Source organism: Lactuca saligna, chromosome 3 (genome assembly GCF_052625555.1).
Source record: "Lactuca saligna cultivar CGN05327 chromosome 3, ASM5262555v1, whole genome shotgun sequence".
Classification (NCBI taxonomy): domain Eukaryota; kingdom Viridiplantae; phylum Streptophyta; class Magnoliopsida; order Asterales; family Asteraceae; genus Lactuca; species Lactuca saligna.
Window position 1 is genome coordinate 7,321,922 of NC_136419.1, and position 18,336 is coordinate 7,340,257.

Genomic DNA, 18,336 nt, shown 5'->3' on the forward strand with positions numbered 1-18,336 from the left:
ATTTGGACGTTCTTTTTATGGACGGCCTCAGCTTAACATATTCTACGAATTTTGTTTAGATTACTAAGGCTAAAAATTCATCCATCGTAAATTCACTATTTACGTCTCCCGGTGTCGTGCTGGTTTTGTTGTTAAACTTCGACGAGCCATAACTTGTTCGTTATAACTCAGATTTCGGCGTTCTTTATATGTACGGAACCCTTGAGACATACTATAAAACTTGGTTAAGATTATTTATTCTAAATAATCTTTTATTGAAAAGTCGTTTTCGACCCCTATTACCTCTAAATTGACTAGCCCGGATCTACGGGCGTTACAAATCTCCTCCTCCTGGAGCAAGTAATCCGTGACTTAATCACTAAGTTTTATCACACTAACTAACAAGGATTGGCTGCAATTCTTGTTAAGAATCAAATTACGTGTATACTTGATGTAATACTTGTTATCCTTTGCATTTCCTTATATTTCCGCACCTAACATTCTAAATATTAACTTCTAACATCTTATTATTGTTGAGCTTCTTTGATCCTTGAAGATAAGCTTTATTCCGCAACTTATTACTTTGACTAACGTTTGTTCATTGTGATTCTCAAAAAAATTTCTTCCCCCCTCAACAATTGGTATCAGAGCGAGACCTTGGAGATCTCATGATTATTTCAAGGGAACAATCTCGATTGGTTTATTATCTTGAAGATTTTCGTCATTTATGAAGATTATCTCAGCCTTCTCAACTGAAAAATCTTCTCCCCATGGTTCAAGCTTCATTTTTCTTGCTGATTATGAGTGAAGACACAGTTGGTTCAGAGATTATTATTTTTGTGTCTCACTTCTACCGAGCTACTCGCATTTTTACTCCCTTCAGACTATTTACATATGGTCTCGGACCATCATTAGGGAGTTCGGGTTTGTATTTCGGTTATCGGCATTACTTCAGTTCAACATTTATTATTCTTCAGCAACGGGTTTATCATATATATATATATATATATATATATATATATATATATATATATATATATATATATATATATATATATATATATATTCTACAATGTTTGTTTAGTTCGGCGATACATCACCATGTCTACCTATGACCGGAAAATAATATCCTCGTTTTTACGGGTAGATACTCAGATCAAGGGGGAGCGTGTGATGCTCCATCATATCCGACATATTTTGATGGGTTTTATGTATAAGAACAATCCTATGTGCTCATACAAACTCTATTGCTTGGATCTAGGTTTCTTTATTGTAGATGTGAAATATTCAAGACTTGCAAACCCTAAACTAGCATACAAATAATCAAAATTAACTCTTAACATCAGATCTAGATGTTTACCTATTCACTAGTTGCTTGATTCTTCTTTTCTTGAGCTTAGAGTCACAATTGTAACCCCTCCAATTGATCACAAACATCAAGAAGCAAGAAGGCAATAGGAGAGAGGGGGAGTATGCTAAAATCGGCTCTAGGGTTTCTCTTGGGAAGGTAGTAGCCGAAAATCACATAAAGGGGTCCCTATTTATAGTGTAGGCTGCTAGGGTTTCAGTCTAAACCCTAATGGACTGCTTAAGTCTTAAGCAGCTCATGAAGCTTCCGGAATAGGGCCTCTTAAGCCGAAATTAGGATGGAATCATCCCTAATTTCGTCCATGCCTTGTCTAAGAGGCTTCTCAGCCCAAAACCAAACTATCACATATTTGACAGTTTACGCCCCTTATTTAATTAATCTCTTTTAGTCACCAAATTAATTCCTAATTAATTTATGACTAATACTAATTAAATAAATAAATATGATTTCTCCTTTAATATATTATTCTTATAATATATTAATAAACCATAATATCCTCTCTATCTTATTAAATTACCTTGTCAAGTTGCTTTGGTGAAAGCAACCCAAAAGGACCTTACACAACTGGGTCAAGTACATACCAAATATAGTTACGGGCTTAGACACTAATCCAACAGTCTCCCACTTGGATAAGTCTAGTAACTATATCTCACATATGACTTCAGGATCCGATTAGCAATCATAACTCTATTTCTGTCAACATTAATTAAAACTAGTCCTTCAGATAAGGGATCGTATAATCCTCTGTTCTAGATATCATGCCGACAATACTCATTTTCCAGCACTTGTTTCTCGATCTCTGATTTGTTAGACATAGAATTTAGTTGAACACATCAACTTCATCCTGACCGGACCCAACACATAAGTCAAACCAAATCATCGAGTGACCAGATATTGCTTTTACCCTCTTAGGATAAAAGGAATAGAAAAACTTTGACTTATATGCTTTTATCACTCACTAGCTAAGTTACACACAATAATGCGTTTTATAACATCAAGTTACTGATGCGGTTTCGCATTATCAATGTATAATCAACTAGCAAACAATAACCATATCTCTAGGTTTAAAGATTATATGATATTATCATCTTGTGATCACTCGTGATAACTCTTATAAAGTGATACCAGCAAGCGCGGGTTTATTCCAATGCTTAAATCTTATTCATAAGCACTCATGAACTTTGTAGCAAACCTTTGTTATGTCCAAAACCTTTTTAGACAATCTACAAACAAATTCATGACAGTCTTCATTCATATCTACTTCCAAAATATGAGTGACTGTGGACTGTTCGAATAATCTTATTATTCAGGAAGTCAAAACATGCAAAATTGAAACAACAGATAAATAACCAACATAAGATAATAGCTTTACTCATAAATAACATAACTTTATTTATTCATCAAATGTCAAGTACAAATTATCTATTACACATTTCCTATCTATTTAATCCAAACTAATATCGTTCTTCAGCCCAATGCTCCTAGCGTGCTGCAAGTGCTTGACCCTACTCAATCCCTTCGTAAGGGGATCTGCTAGGTTATCCTCTAACGATACCCTCTTCACAACGAGGAGTCCCTCTTCTACCCGATGTCTAATAAAGTGGTATTTTATGTCGATATGTAGAGATCTGCCATGATCCCTTGGTTTCTTGGTCAAGGCAACCGCTCCTTCATTATCACAAAAAATTTCCATTGGCTCTTTTATGGATGGCACAACTCCAAGGTCTCCAATGAAGTTCTTCAACCATATAGCCTCCTTTGATGCTTCTCTCGCCGCAGTGTACTCTGATTCACACGTTGAATCAGCTACGGTCTCCTGCTTGGAACTTTTCTAAGTCACTGCTGCTCCATTTAAGGTAAAGACCCAACCCGACTGCGAACGGTAATTATCTCGATCCTTCTGAAAACTAGCGTCACTATACCCTCGTACCCTTAAGTCATCACTCCCACCGATGACTAAAAACCATTCCTTGGTCCTTCGTAGGTACTTAAGAATATTCTTAACAACAATCCAATGAGCTCTACCAGGATTCCCTTGATATCTGCTGACCATGCTCAAAACGAAGGCCACATCAGGGCAAATATATGTCATACCATACATGATAGAGCCAACTGCGGAAGCGTAAGGTACTCGACTCATATCATCTATCTCTGCCTCAGTACTCGGCTCTGAGTCTTACTCAGTTTGGTATTGCTCTGGATTGGTAACTCCTCATTCTTGGAATTCTCCATACTAATACGCTTAATTACCTTTTCCAAGTATGTATCCTCACTGAGTCCTATCAGTCTCTTACTTCTGTTTCTCACTATCCTTATTCCCAGAATGTATGCAACCTCACCGAGGTCCTTCATAGCGAAACACTTCCCAATCCAGGACTTAACCTCCTACAAGGTTGGGACGTCGTTTCCTATGAGCAGTATGTCGTCGACATACAATACGAGGAAGCTCACTATACTCCTATTGGCTTTGACATATACACATGACTCATCATCGCTTTGCAGAAAGCCAAACTCTTTGTCCTTCTCGTCAAAACAAAGATTCCACCCGCGAGACGCTTGTTTCAATCCATAAATGGATTTCTCAATCTTACACACTCTAATAGGATGCTTCGCATCGAAAAAACCCTCTGGCTGATTCATGTACACATCCTCAGCCAACTTCCCATTAAGGAAAGCGGTTTTCATGTCCATCTGCCAAATTTCATAATCATCAAACGCAACTATTGCAAGCATTACCCTAATAGACTTTATTTTAGCAACTAGCGAGAAGGTCTCATCATAGTCAACTCCAGGAGTTTGAGTAAAGCCCTTCGCGACCAATCACGCTTTATAAGTGTGCACTTTCCCATCCATGTCTGTCTTCTTCTTGAAGATCCACTTGCACCTGACTGTCTTGCGACCCGGTACATTATCACCCAAATTCCAAACTTGGTTGTTGTACATGGACTGAATCTCGCTGTCCATTGCCTCTTTCCATTTAGCAGACTCCAGGCCTGCCATGGCTTCCTTGTAGCTATTCGGTTTGTCCAAATTTACTAGTGTACTATCACTAATAAACGTATCCCCTTCATTAGTAATATGGAAACCATACAACTAGGGTGGAACACTAACTGTACTGGAACGTCTAAGAGGTAAGGACTGGTCAATTGGTTCAACAGGAGCTTCCTCCTCAGATTGAACGCCAATGTTAGAGGTTCCTTCATCATTTGACTCTTGAAGCTCTTCAAGATCAATCTGACTCCCACTGTCTCCTTGACCTATGAGTTCTCTTTCTCTGAAAACCCCTCTCCTAGCAACAAAGACAACATTGTCACTTGGTCTATAGAAGAGATTGCCAAAAGACTTTTGTGGATAGCCAATGAAGTAACACTTCTCACTACGAGGTTCTAGCTTGTCATGAGTCTCTCATCTTACGAAAGCTTCACAACTCCAAACCTTGATATGTGCCAACAAGGGAGCTTTCCCTGTCCACATCTCATGAGGTGTTTTCGAAACCTTCTTTGTGGGAACTAGGTTAAGGATATGGGCAGCCGTCTCTAAGGCGTACCCCCAGAAAGCTATTGGCAATGAAGCCGACTAATCATAGAACGAGCAATGTCTAACAAGGTCCGATTACGTCTCTCAGCTACACCATTCAATTGTGGTGTTCTAGGAGGCGTCAATTGTGAAACAATTCCATATTCTTTTAGATAGTCGTGAAACTCAAGACTTAGGTACTCTCCTCCTCGATCAGATCGAAGCATCTTGATTTTCCTGCCCAGTTGATTCTTGACTTCATTCTTAAACTCTTTGAACTTTTCAAAGGTTTCTGACTTATGGTTGATTAAGTAGATATATCTGTATCTGCTATAATCATCAGTAAAAGTCACGTAGAAGCAACAAGCGTCCCTTGTGGTGGATCTAAAGGCTCCACATACAGTTGCAATTGTAGCTAGTAAAGAAATAGACATTGAGGAAACTTTAGGGTGTAAAGCGTTAGTTTTAGTAGAAGACACATCCTCCGTTTTAGCAACTTTAGCAGCTTCATTTTATAGACACCCTTCAAAGAACGTTGCTGTAATTGGTATCACGGGTACAAATGGAAAGACAAGCACCGCGTATCTAATAAAAGGGATGTATGAGGTGATGGGTTTAAGAACCGGGATGATAACAAATGTAGCTCATTATGTTCATGGTGAAAACCAATTAGAGACAAAAGACACAATCCCAGATGCGGTTTCCCGCCAAAAATTAATGGCAAAGATGATCCATAACGGGGCTGAAGCTTTAGTCATGGAAGCTTCTTCTTAAGAGCTCGCTTCCGGAAGATGTGACGAGGTTGATTTAGATATTGCGGTTTTCACGAACCTAAGTGGGGCCGATGAAGAGTATAGGAACGCTAAACTTAAATTGTTTGGTAGAATGGTGGACCCGACACGTCATCAGAAAGTTGTGAATATTGATGACGAAAACGCCCCTCTGTTATCGCACAAGGGAATCAAGATGTACCTGTTGTGACGTTTGCAATGGAGGACAAAAAGCGGATGTGTATCCGTTACAGTTTGATCTTTCTCTCTTTGAGACAAAAGTTTTGGTGGATACTGTTGGAATAGTGTCTAAGGCTGTAACTATATCCGGTTGTGCATGGTCCTTTTGGGTTGCCTTCACCATAGCAACTTGAAGGATGATTTGTTAAGAGAGAGTAAATATTATAAGGAATAATATATGGCTATTTGATTAATATAAGTCATAAATTAATTGGTATTAATTTGGTGACTTAAAGAGATTAATTAAATAAGAGGGTATAAACTATCAATTGTTTGATAGTTACACTTTAGACTATAAATCCTTATCCTAGATAGGATGGACGATTTCTTGGGCTTGGATAAGCCAAAATCGTCTATAGGGTTATCTATGGAATGGATTTGGATAGCCTTAAGAGAAGATTATCCAATTAGGGTTTAAGTTGTAACCCTTAAGGAGTCTACAAGTATAAATAGACCCTAGGGGTGAGGGAATTCAACACACAACCTAAAGCAAGGAACCTCTGGCCGAATTCCTCCCCTCTCCTCTCTCCTAAATCATCTTGCTTGCTATTGGTGTTTGTAAGCCATTAGAGGAGTGACATTTGTGACTCTAGAAGCTCCAAGACAACAAGATCAACAAGGAACTCAAAGGTATGGTTCTAGATCTGTTTCATTATTGTTATTTAACCTAATTAGCTATTAGAAGTCTTGGATTCAAAGCATGTTTAATTAGAAAGCCTAGATCCGAGCAATATGGTTTTGCATGCGCACATAGGAAAGTTCTTATGGCTAAAACCCATCAGTGGTATCAGAGCCTAGCTTGGTTTTCTTTAAATTGTTGCTTGATTAACTGTAACAAACCTGCAAAATTTGATTTTTGGGTTTTTGAGTCACTGACTCGGCGAGTTCCAAGGTGGACTCGGCGAGTAGGCCTGACTCGGCGAGTCCCCTTGTGACTCGGCGAGTCCAGGCGTCAGGAATGGCCAGATTCGGGATTTTTTCATAATTATCTTATGGAAACTTACCTTAATCATATTAGATCAATCTAAATCCGATTTTTTGATAAATATGACTATTATCTTGATCTAATTAAAGATATTTATCATCTAATAAAATATTTAATTTGCTTATATGATAATGATTAATTATTTTGATAATTATCTTGAAAGAAATCTTAGATAAATCAAATAAAGATAATTAGGATATTAATTGTTAATTGGAATTATTTGTTATTTGATCCTCCATGTTTTAAATGTCTGAAACCTACCCTAAAGTTTTGAAATTTATATTTGTGATTAAAAGTTTTAATTTAGACAACTTAAATTTCAAAAACCTAGATTTTAAAAGGTTTTAAAATACAACCCTATACTTATATGATATTACTAGAATAATATATATATGTATAACTAAATGCTAGTCTTACCGCTAGTAGGCCTCATTCACGAAGCCGATCTATAAGGTGGGTATAAGGTTGCGGCCTATAAAATGGCGCTTAATGGGTGTACACTCACACCCACCGCTTGCTTGATTGGTGGAGGGTCGTTAGCCGAACGGGTAGGATAGGGAAACCTCATCCTCTCATTAAAAGTATAATAAGAAACACAAAGTAACTACACGTTTTTAAAAATTTCCCAATCTTAGTTACTTTAGGAAAAGTGAATTGATGCAATCCCATGAAATTACACTTTGCACCTTGCTAAGAAGTTAGTGGAGCGTGTGTGGTTTACCGGCACACTAATTGGTTCTAAGCGAAGGTGGCAAAGGGTGATTCATTGTTTATCATAGTTCGATGGAGCGTGTGTGGTTTACCGGCACATCGAATAGGTGATCGTTACAATGAAGGCACCATGTGAATTTGCATGGTAATTCACACCCGCTTTGTGATCCTCAGCATCCCAGTCACAAACAAGAGGGGCATATCGAGATTTAAACATGCCATTGAATAGTTCAATGAATCTCATCCGAACCTAGGAATTCTCAAAAACACTTAGGACTAATAGTTTAAGTTTTGTAATGGAGAATTAGTGAATCGTCATTCACTTACCTTCAATTTATTTGCATATTAGATTACGGCATCCCTTTTCTAGTATGTAAATGTTATTGTTGGATCCTAGCCCTAATTTTTCTTATTGGGTGATAATTAGGGATTCTTGTTCTAATCTATCTTTGTCCTTTCTATAGATGTCAAACGCAAACAACGCTGCTGCTAGTTCTTTCACGTTGATGAGCCTTTGCCAAAAGGTCACCTTCGATGGAACGAACTTTAGCGAATGGATAAGATACATTCGCACCATTGCTCGTTATGAGGATAAAGAGTATGTCCTCGATGAGAAGCTCGAGAAAATCAACCCCGAAGTTGCTACTCCCGCCGAAATCACCGCCTTTGAAACTCATGAGTGAGATGCAACGAAAGTACATTGCATCATGATCGCCACCATGAACTCCGAATTCCAAAAGTCCTATGAGGACATGTATCCATACGAGATGCATCAAGACTTGTTGGAGAGGTACCACCAAAACGCGAGACAAGAGCATTACGAGATTTTCACTAACATGATCTCCGCTAAGATGGGTCATGGAGAATCTCTTACTGTGCACCTACAAAAGATGCAAAGGTATGTTGACCGCCTTCGCAAGTTAAATGTTGACTTCGGCGAAGACTTGGCGATCGACATGGTGCTTCACTCTTTGCCTCCGATGTACAACCAATTTAGGATGACCTACCACATGAACAAAGAGGAGGTCACCCTAAGCAAACTCCAAGGTCTCTTGAGGGTTGCTGAGAGCAATTTCAAGGACAAGTCTGTTGCACCAACTCCCAATCCATCCGCTGCTCCTGTCTTGGCTATTGGTCAAGGGAAGGGAAAGAAGAGGAAAGCTTCATCGAATAACTATCGAAAGGTGAAAGCCCGAGATGGTTCCTCTTCTAGTGGGACCAAAGTTGATCCCTCTAAGCCCTGTTCCAACCCAAAGGAGGCAGAGTGCCACCACTGCCACAAGATAGGACATTGGAAGAGAAGCTGCCCGGATTACCTGCAAGCCATCAAGGAAGGAAAGATCAAGCCATCTTTCGTAGGTATATACACAATCAAATCTAACGATTCTAATCATGTTATTTCTTGGGTTCTTGATACCGGTTGCGGTTATCACATTTGTTCTAATGTGCAGGGACTAAAAAGAAGTAGGGATGTGGAGCAAGGAAGGATCAATCTAATCATGGGGAACAGAAGATCGTCGCCTGTGACCAAGATTGGAGTGTATTCTTTAGTGCTTAGGAATAGTTTAGTTTTAGATTTGAACAATTGTTGCTATTCGCCAGAAATGGCTAGAAACATCATTTCATTTCATGGTTTATATAGACAAGGATTTAGATTTTCTTTTAATAATGAGAATGGTTCTATTTTGGCTTATCTAAATGGTGTCTTTTACTTTGAAGCTATACCATGTAATGGAATATATGAAACTGTTATGATTGTTGATAACTTAGGAAATGATGTTTTGAATATTGATTCTTCCACTAGTATGGATAAAGCATCCTTGTGGCATTGTCGTCTTGAACATGTCAACAAGAAACGCATAGCCCAACTCCAAAAGGATGGAGTGTTGGAGTCATTCGACCTTAGGAAAGATGACACATGCGAGTCTTGTTTACTTGGAAAGATGACTAAGTCACCCTTCACGAGTACTTGTGAAAGGGGTGAGGGGCTATTGGACCTAATACATACCGATGTATGTGGACCCTTTAGATCAACCACGAAGGATGGGAACCGCTTCTATGTGACTTTTACCGATGACTATAGTAGATATGGGTATATCTACTTAATCAAGCAAAAGTCAGAAACTTTTGAAAAGTTCAAAGAGTTCAAGAATGAAGTGGAGAATCAATTGGGCAGGAAAATCAAGATGCTTCGATCCGATCGAGGAGGAGAGTACCTAAGTCTTGAATTCCACGATTATCTCAAGGAGTGTGGAATAGTTTCGCAATTGACGCCTCCTAGGACACCGCAGTTGAATGGTGTGGCAGAAAGGCGTAATCGAACCTTATTGGATATGGTTCGCTCTATGATGAGTCGTGCTTCACTACCTATCTTCTTTTGGGGGTATGCCTTAGAGACTGCCGCCCATATCCTTAACCGAGTCCCAACTAAGAAGGTTGCCAAAACACCTCACGAGATGTGGACATGGAAAGCTCCCTCGTTGGCACATATCAAGGTTTGGGGTTGCGAGGCTTTCGTAAGACGAGATACTCACGACAAGCTTGAACCTCGAAGTGAGCGATGTATTTTCATCGGCTACCCACAAACTTCCTTTGGATATCTCTTCTATAGACCGAAAGACAATGTCGTTTTTGTTGCGAGGAGAGGAGTTTTTCGAGAGCGAGAACTCATAAGCCAAGGAGACAGTGGGAGGCAAATCGAACTTGAAGAGATTCAAGAGTCGATAGATAAAGGAACTTCTACCGCTGGCATTCAACCCGAGGAGGAAACTCCGGTTGAACCGATTGACGAATCCTTACCTCTTAGACGTTCCGATAGACTTAGAGTTCATCCCCAGTTTTATGGTTTTCATATTACTACCGAAGGGGACACGTATATTAGTGATGGTACACTAGTAAATCTTGATGAACCTAATAGCTATAAGGAAGCCATGGCAGGCCCGGAGTCTGCGAAATGGAAAGAGGCGATGGATAGCGAGATCCAATCCATGTACGATAACCAAGTTTGGAATTTGGTTGATTATGTGCCCGAACGTAAGACCATAGGGTGCAAGTGGATCTTCAAGAAGAAGACCGACGTGGATGGGAACGTATAAACATATAAAGCGCGATTGGTCGCGAAGGGCTTTACTCAAACTCCCGGAGTTGACTATGATGAGACCTTCTCACCAGTTGCGAAGATTAAATCTATTAGAGTGATGCTAGCAATTGCCGCATTTCATGATTATGAGATTTGGCAAATGGATGTCAAGACCGCTTTCCTTAACGGAAAGTTGGCTGAGGATGTTTACATGGATCAGCCAAAGGGGTTTGTGGATCCGAAGCATCCGAATAGAGTGTGTAAGCTTGAGAAGTCCATTTATGGACTTAAGCAAGCATCTCGCAGATGGAATCTTTGCTTCGATGAGAAAGTCAAAGCGTTTGGATTTGTACGAAGTGAAGACGAATCTTGTGTATATGTCAAAGCCAGTGGGAGTATAGTAAGCTTCCTCGTTCTATATGTCGATGACATATTACTCATAGGAAACGACATCTCGACTCTGCAGGAGGTTAAGTCCTGGCTCGGGAAGTGCTTCGCTATGAAGGACCTCGGAGATGCTTCTTACATTTTGGGAATAAGGATAGTAAGAGAAAGAAGTAAGAGACTAATTGGACTTAGTCAGAATACTTACTTAGAGAAGGTACTAAAACGTTTTAGTATGGAAAACTCAAACAAGGGAGAATTACCGATACAAGGAAATGCCAAGTTGAGTAAGACTCAAAGTCCGAGTACCGAAGCTGAGATAGCAGAAATGAGCCGAGTACCATACGCTTCCGCAGTTGGCTCAATCATGTACGCTATGACTTGTACTCGCCCTGATGTAGCCTTCGCTTTGAGCATGGTTAGCAGATATCAAGGGAACCCTGGAAAAGCACATTGGATTGCGGTGAAGAACATCCTTAAGTACCTTCGGAGGACGAAAGAATGGTTCTTAGTCCTTGGAGGGAGTGATGACTTGAAGGTGCGAGGGTATAGTGACGCCAGCTTTCAGACCGACAGGGACAACTACCGTTCGCAGTCGGGCTGGGTCTTTACCCTAAATGGAGGAGCAGTGACTTGGAAGAGTTCCAAGCAAGAAACCGTAGCTGATTCAACGTGCGAATCAGAGTACATCGCAGCGAGCGAAGCGTCGAAGGAGGCAATATGGCTAAAGAACTTCATTGGTGATCTTGGAGTTGTACCGGCCATAAAGGAGCCCATGGAGATTTTCTGTGATAACGAAGGTGCGGTTGCCTTGACCAAGGAACCGAGGGATCATGGTAGATCTTGACATATCGACAGAAAATATCACTTCATTAGACATCGTGTAGAAGAAGGACAACTCGTAGTGAAGAGGATATCATCAGAAGATAACCCAGCAGATCCGCTTACGAAGGGACTGAGTAGGGTTAAGCACTTGCAGCATGCTAGGAGTATTGGGCTGAAGGATGATATTAGTATAGATTAGATAGTATTAGAAACGTATAATAGATAAATGTAATTAACATTTGATGATTAAATAAAGGAGTTTTATTTATGAGTAAAGTTACTGTCACATGTTAATTGTTTAACTATTGTTTCACTTTGCATGTTTTGACTTCCAGAATAATTGAGTTTATTAGGAATAATCGAATTATTCAAATGGTCCACAATCGTTCATATGTTGGGAGTAGATATGAATGAAGATTGTCATGAATTGGTGTGTAGAATGTCTAAATGGTGTTAGACATAGCAAGGGTTGCTGCAACGTTCATGAGTGCTTATGAACTGGTTTTGAGCATTGGAATAAACCCGCGCTTGCTGGAATCACCTTATGGAATACGATATAAAAGGTGATCGCAAGACGATAATATCATATAGTCTTAAAACCTAGATATATGGTTTATTATTTGTTAATTGATTGTGCATTGATAATGCGAAAACGCATCAGTAACTTGATGTTATAAAACGCATTGTTGTGTATTGTTGGTTAATGAATAAGTAAATGCATATAAGTCGAAGTTTATCTGTAAATTTTATCCTAAGAGGGTAGAAGAGATATCTTGGCCACTCGATGATTTGATTTGACTTATGTGCCGGGCCCGGTCAGAACTAAATTGATGTGTTCGATTAAGTTCTATGTCGAATAAATCGGAGATCGAGAAATTTAAATGCATGACTAACCATTCCATAGGATTGTCAGCATGATATCTAACAGAGGACTGCACGATCCCTTATCTAAAGGACAAGATTGATTAGATCAGAGTTGACAGCGTCTTTGAGAGCTACGATTGCAAACCGAATTGTACTTGTATAGTTACTAGACTTATCCAAGTGGGAGACTGTTGGAATAGTGTCTAAGGCTGTAACTATATCCGGTTGTGCATGGTCCTTTTGGGTTGCCTTCACCATAGCAACTTGAAGGATGATTTGTTAAGAGAGAGTAAATATTATAAGGAATAATATATGGCTATTTGATTAATATAAGTCATAAATTAATTGGTATTAATTTGGTGACTTAAAGAGATTAATTAAATAAGAGGGTATAAACTGTCAATTGTTTGATAGTTACACTTTAGACTATAAATCCTTATCCTAGATAGGATGGACGATTTCTAGGGCTTGGATAAGCCAAAATCGTCCATAGGGTTATCTATGGAATGGATTTGGATAGCCTTAAGAGAAGATTATCCAATTAGGGTTTAAGTTGTAACCCTTAAGGAGTCTACAAGTATAAATAGACCCTAGGGGTGAGGGAATTCAACACACAACCTAAAGCAAGGAACCTCTGGCCGAATTCCTCCCCTCTCCTCTCTCCTAAATCATCTTGCTTGCTATTGGTGTTTGTAAGCCATTAGAGGAGTGATATTTGTGACTCTAGAAGCTCCAAGACAACAAGATCAACAAGGAACTCAAAGGTATGGTTCTAGATCTGTTTCATTATTGTTATTTAACCTAATTAGCTATTAGAAGTCTTGGATTCAAAGCATGTTTAATTAGAAAGCCTAGATCCGAGTAATAGGGTTTTGCATGCGCACATAGGAAAGTTCTTATGGCTAAAACCCATCAGATACCCCTCAGGGTATTTTGGAGATTTCATCCGGGCTACTCGGGAGACAGAACGTTTACAATATTCTTGCGGCTGTGGCGGTTGGGATTGCGGTTGGGGCACCTTTGGAAGATATTGTGAGGGGGATTGAAGAGGTTGATGTTGTGCCTGGTAGATGTGAGTTGATTGATGAGGAACAAACTTATGGAGTGGTTGTTGATTATGCAAATACTCCCGATGGTTTATCAAGGCTTCTTGATAATGTTCGTGAACTAAATCCAAAAAGAATTATCATAGGTACAATATAGAATAGAACTGATTAGTCAAATCTCTAAAATACCCTTTTCGTTTCAATCTAAACTGTTTGCAATCAATAATATATAGTTATCGGTTGTCCCGGGGAGACTGACCGAGGAAAACGACCGGTGATGACTAAGATCGCGACAGACAAGAGTGATATTATGTAACATACACGTTTTGAAATCGTGTTTTAAGTAAATAATATTATGAAATATTATGTGAATTTGAATGTTGAGTTGTAACATATAGTTTTTACTAGAATTGAAGTAAAACTATGCTTAGAATCATTCAGAAAGTATTGGAAGTCTTATGAGATTCCAATTAAAAGCCAAATAGTGAAATATAGCGAAAATATAAAATTTGGAATAAGTAAAATTTTATTATTGAAAGTTGTAGATAATCTTGTTAGAAACATTTAGACGAAAACCTCATCGAAATCCGAGTTATAACGAAGAAGTTATGACCAAACGAAGATCCGTGATAAATCCGGAAAATACTTTGTCGCGTAAAAATTTAGTTTTCGATAAACTAATTTTTAGCCTTAGTGATGTAAATGAAAGTTGTAGAACTCGTGAAAATAATCAACTTTCATATAAAGACCGTTTGAATCTGACTTCGTATGGGGAAGTTATGATTTTTCGAAGTTTCAGCTTAGCAGTAGACAGCTAAAAACTCGAATTTTAGATCGAGTGATTTTTAGCCGACACAACCTAAACGAGAATTGAAGGTCTCGTCATTAGTAGTGCAACGGTAAAAAGTCTGACGAAAACGGACGTCGGATGAAGAAGTTATGAATTTTTAACGGATTTTCCTGTCCCGATCTGTTAAAAATAATCATATTAAAATTAAAGTCAAAATTAGCCGACGAAGTCTAAACGAAAGTTGTAGAGATTAATTTTAGCTACGCGTGCATATAAAGAATGTCAAAAACGGAGCTCGTATGTGAAAGTTATGGATTTTAGAAGTTTTTGCACAAAAATCGAGAAATCTCGCATACGTGGACTTCGGCCACGTCACCCTCGCTTGAAACATGCCACGTATCCGAAATTGGTGAGTCACCGAAGCCAGCTGGCGAGACGTGTCGCCTGCCCTCGCATCCGAAGTCCGGTCCGCTAAGAATCCGACGCGTGCCCTTTATCACGTGTGCGAGCCTCGCAGAGGTGCCACGTCCGAAGCCTCGCCTTGGTCCAATTAGAAGCCGACACCGAGCCCCTCACATGCGCAATCCACGTGCAAGCCACCTGCGCACCCTCGCCCAGCTGATGCCGCGTGTCCTCGCTGCTGACTCCTCTTCCTTAGTCGACTTCGGACCTCCCTATAAATACAAGGGGGCTGCGAGACCTCTCGGGTAATTTTGGAAAATTGCCACTTTCACCCCCCCTTTTTGATATTTTTAATATTCCGACTTCCCCCGAAGCCCCGATACTGATTCTAAAGCCCGAAACACGCCCCGAGACTCCCGAGAAGCCCGAAAAATTTATCTTTTCAGTTTCGAAGCTCTACCTTCGCAGAGCCCGGTTTTCAACAACGAAAGTCATATTTAGAGCTGAAGTACTGCCCAAATTAATATTTTAGCCCTCGGTTAATTACGGTGAGTTTAATATATAGAAATAATTGTATGTTATGTGTTATATGTGCTACGTGCTTTTCAGTGTTATTATTCCGAGTTATTTTCCCGGGTTATTTTAAATTGCTATTTTTAATAGCAAAGAAATACCTTTGACCATGTGATCAGTGAAAGGACTTAGATTCACGTTGGTACTGGTATGTAGCCTCTGGCCATGTGGAACATGTCTCCGTAAGAGAATGAATTCTATTCTATGGTAGTGGCAGAAGGTTAGATAGGGCTATAAGCCTGAAATCTACCGAAATGTTAATCCAAAGTTGTATATCTTCTGTGCCGTTTGGGCCAAAGCTTTATTGATGTATATCAAGCACGGAAATCGTTATGTCTCATTGATTGTATATCTTTAAATCAAATCAATGATTGATATGGAATGTTTGTCACATGATTCACATATGCCCTTGTTGTTCCTTGTTCCTCTTTGCTTCTGCCCTATTAAAGTATATATATGGCATAACGTTATATTGTATCTATTATTGAACTCACTAAGCGTGTCCGCTTACCCTCTCGATGTTTAACAAATTGCAGGAGATAAACATCCAGTATAGTTATATACTGGTAGAAGATTTTTGAATAGTTTGAAACTATTGTATCGATGGAAGCTTATGAATAGTTTGAAACTATTGTATTTTGCACTCCCATATGTATAAACCTATAGAATCCTGGGAAGTTATGTAATATATAACACTTTAAAATAGTTGGTTTGTATCCAGTAGTTTGTAATCTCTTTATCAATGTAAAATATTGTTTTTATGAATATGCAAGTAGCATGTTTTGGAGTAACTATATTGTCGAGTATGAAAGTTTGGGTCTTTCATAAATACGAAAGTTAGGGTCTTTCATATTACTATGTTGACATCAGATAATCCAAGGAATGAGGATCCATGTAAGCATGTTTGGCGGTTTGTATTATTTAAAAAAAAATGGTCAATATGTATAACATGTGTAAAATGTTTTTTTATTATTATTTTTTATTTTTTATTTTTATTGTTGTTGCAGTTGACATATTGGATGACATGTTAGCGGGGATAGGATGGACTATGCAGGATTACTTTAAGCATCCAGAAAACGACTATCATCCCCCACTTAAAAATGGTCATAGAGTTTTCCTTCATGATATTCGAAGGGTGGCTGTACGTTCTGATGTTGCCATGGGGGAGGAGGGAGATGTTGTTGTAAGTACTTGAGGTGGTTATGATTTTTTTTTTAATTCTAGTTTGATAATTTTTATTTTACTAAAATAAGCTTTTTTTTGTTTGTTTATATATGTGGTAGGTGGTTACTGGGAAAGGTCATGAGACATATGATACAGTTGGTGAAACAACAGAGTTTTTTGATGATAGGGAAGAGTGTAGAGAAGCTTTGTAGTATGTGGATTAATTGCATCAATCAGGGATTGACACCAGTGAATTTCCATGGCGGTAATTTGGCTTTACACTACTGAAAATGTTTAGAAATGATTGTGAATTGTCAAATGTACCCTTGATAATCCTTCTCTGTGTTTCCCTGCAGGTTGCCTGAGAGCTACTAAACAAATTTATAATCCGAGTGGCTTTCTGAAACAGTGAGTTGCAGGGTTCACCGGTTTATTTGTTATATGATATATGATGAAATAGATGTTTGAAGGCAACAAACAAGGTCCTATCCAACATCAGGTATGAAAATATGGTGAACCAAACGTCTTCTTTTAGGTCCATGTGTTACAACTTGTACTGTCTTTGGGGTGTATTGGACTGGGACTGAGATTGATATCAATGGGGGCAAAACTGGAATAAAAAAACTTGGTTTTCGTTCTTATAAGACATGAGGTCATTTTTCATGTTTCTACAATTGCATAGGTGAATTGATTGCTGGGATGTGTTGTGTAATATGTCAAAGGTGCAGTTTTGTAGAAATGAACTTTGTTTGGTTAGAGATGATGTAATAATGTATTGTAGGATATGTAAGTTGTTAGCTTGAATAGTATCCTTTTGGCCCTTTAGGATATATTCGTTTCTCAAGTTTAGAAAGAGATGGAGATTATTGATTATAGCAACATGCATGTGTAGATTTTGTTCTGGTCCAAAGAGTTCATAATTGAATCTTGAGGTTAGAGGAAGCATTATCTCGTTCTCGTGAAAATTATAACAATAGTTAGTTTACAATCCATAATTATGTTTTTAGGGTAGGCCAAATAATATAGAAAATATAAATGAATGACAAAATTCTTCAAAAGATAACAAAATATAACTATATATGCAATAATTAAATTGTTTATTTTAAGTTGCAAACAATGTTGTTTTGCATCATTAAAATAATCTAAATTGAAGTCTAATCAACATGACATAGACATCATTGTTCTCTTCTACTAATTTCAAGTTTTGAATGAAATAGGCCATATCATAATCTTAATTCCTTTTATTTAACAATCTTAATTCATTTTATTTAACAAAAATATATATTGTACATACCTTACATATGTAACCTTAATTTTGTGTGGGTGGGTTAAGACCCACTCTTGCCCTACATTGGATATGTTCCTGTCATAGTTTATATGGAAACATCAAGTACAAGTATGTTTATGGATATTAATAAGTGCTATCTTGAGAAAAAAAAGATTTTTTTTCACTTTAAAAAAGTTCAAAATTCATTTATAGTGAAAAAATATATATACGTACGCTCTATTGGCAACAACCTTGTCAAACGTAGTATTTAAAAAATATGATGAATTTTATGAATATCAAAAAAGTTGGGATTGTGCATTATCTATTTATTTTATCGTTGCTTGCATTAGGGATGAGAATTTGGCCCGAAAC

The 18,336-nt window shown here is 38.3% G+C and overlaps 1 pseudogene across 1 annotated transcript; it reads left to right on the forward strand.

Moving 5' to 3' along the window:
- Positions 1–4,942: 4,942 nt before the first annotated feature.
- Positions 4,943–17,550, forward strand: LOC145035168 (UDP-N-acetylmuramoyl-L-alanyl-D-glutamate--2,6-diaminopimelate ligase MurE homolog, chloroplastic-like; annotated as a pseudogene). The gene is made up of 10 exons (XR_013678330.1): positions 4,943–4,954; positions 5,222–5,921; positions 7,313–7,316; positions 13,639–13,914; positions 14,002–14,080; positions 16,375–16,427; positions 16,541–16,716; positions 16,817–16,962; positions 17,054–17,196; positions 17,380–17,550. The product of XR_013678330.1 is annotated as a UDP-N-acetylmuramoyl-L-alanyl-D-glutamate--2,6-diaminopimelate ligase MurE homolog, chloroplastic-like (transcript).
- The last annotated feature ends 786 nt before the right edge of the window (positions 17,551–18,336 follow it).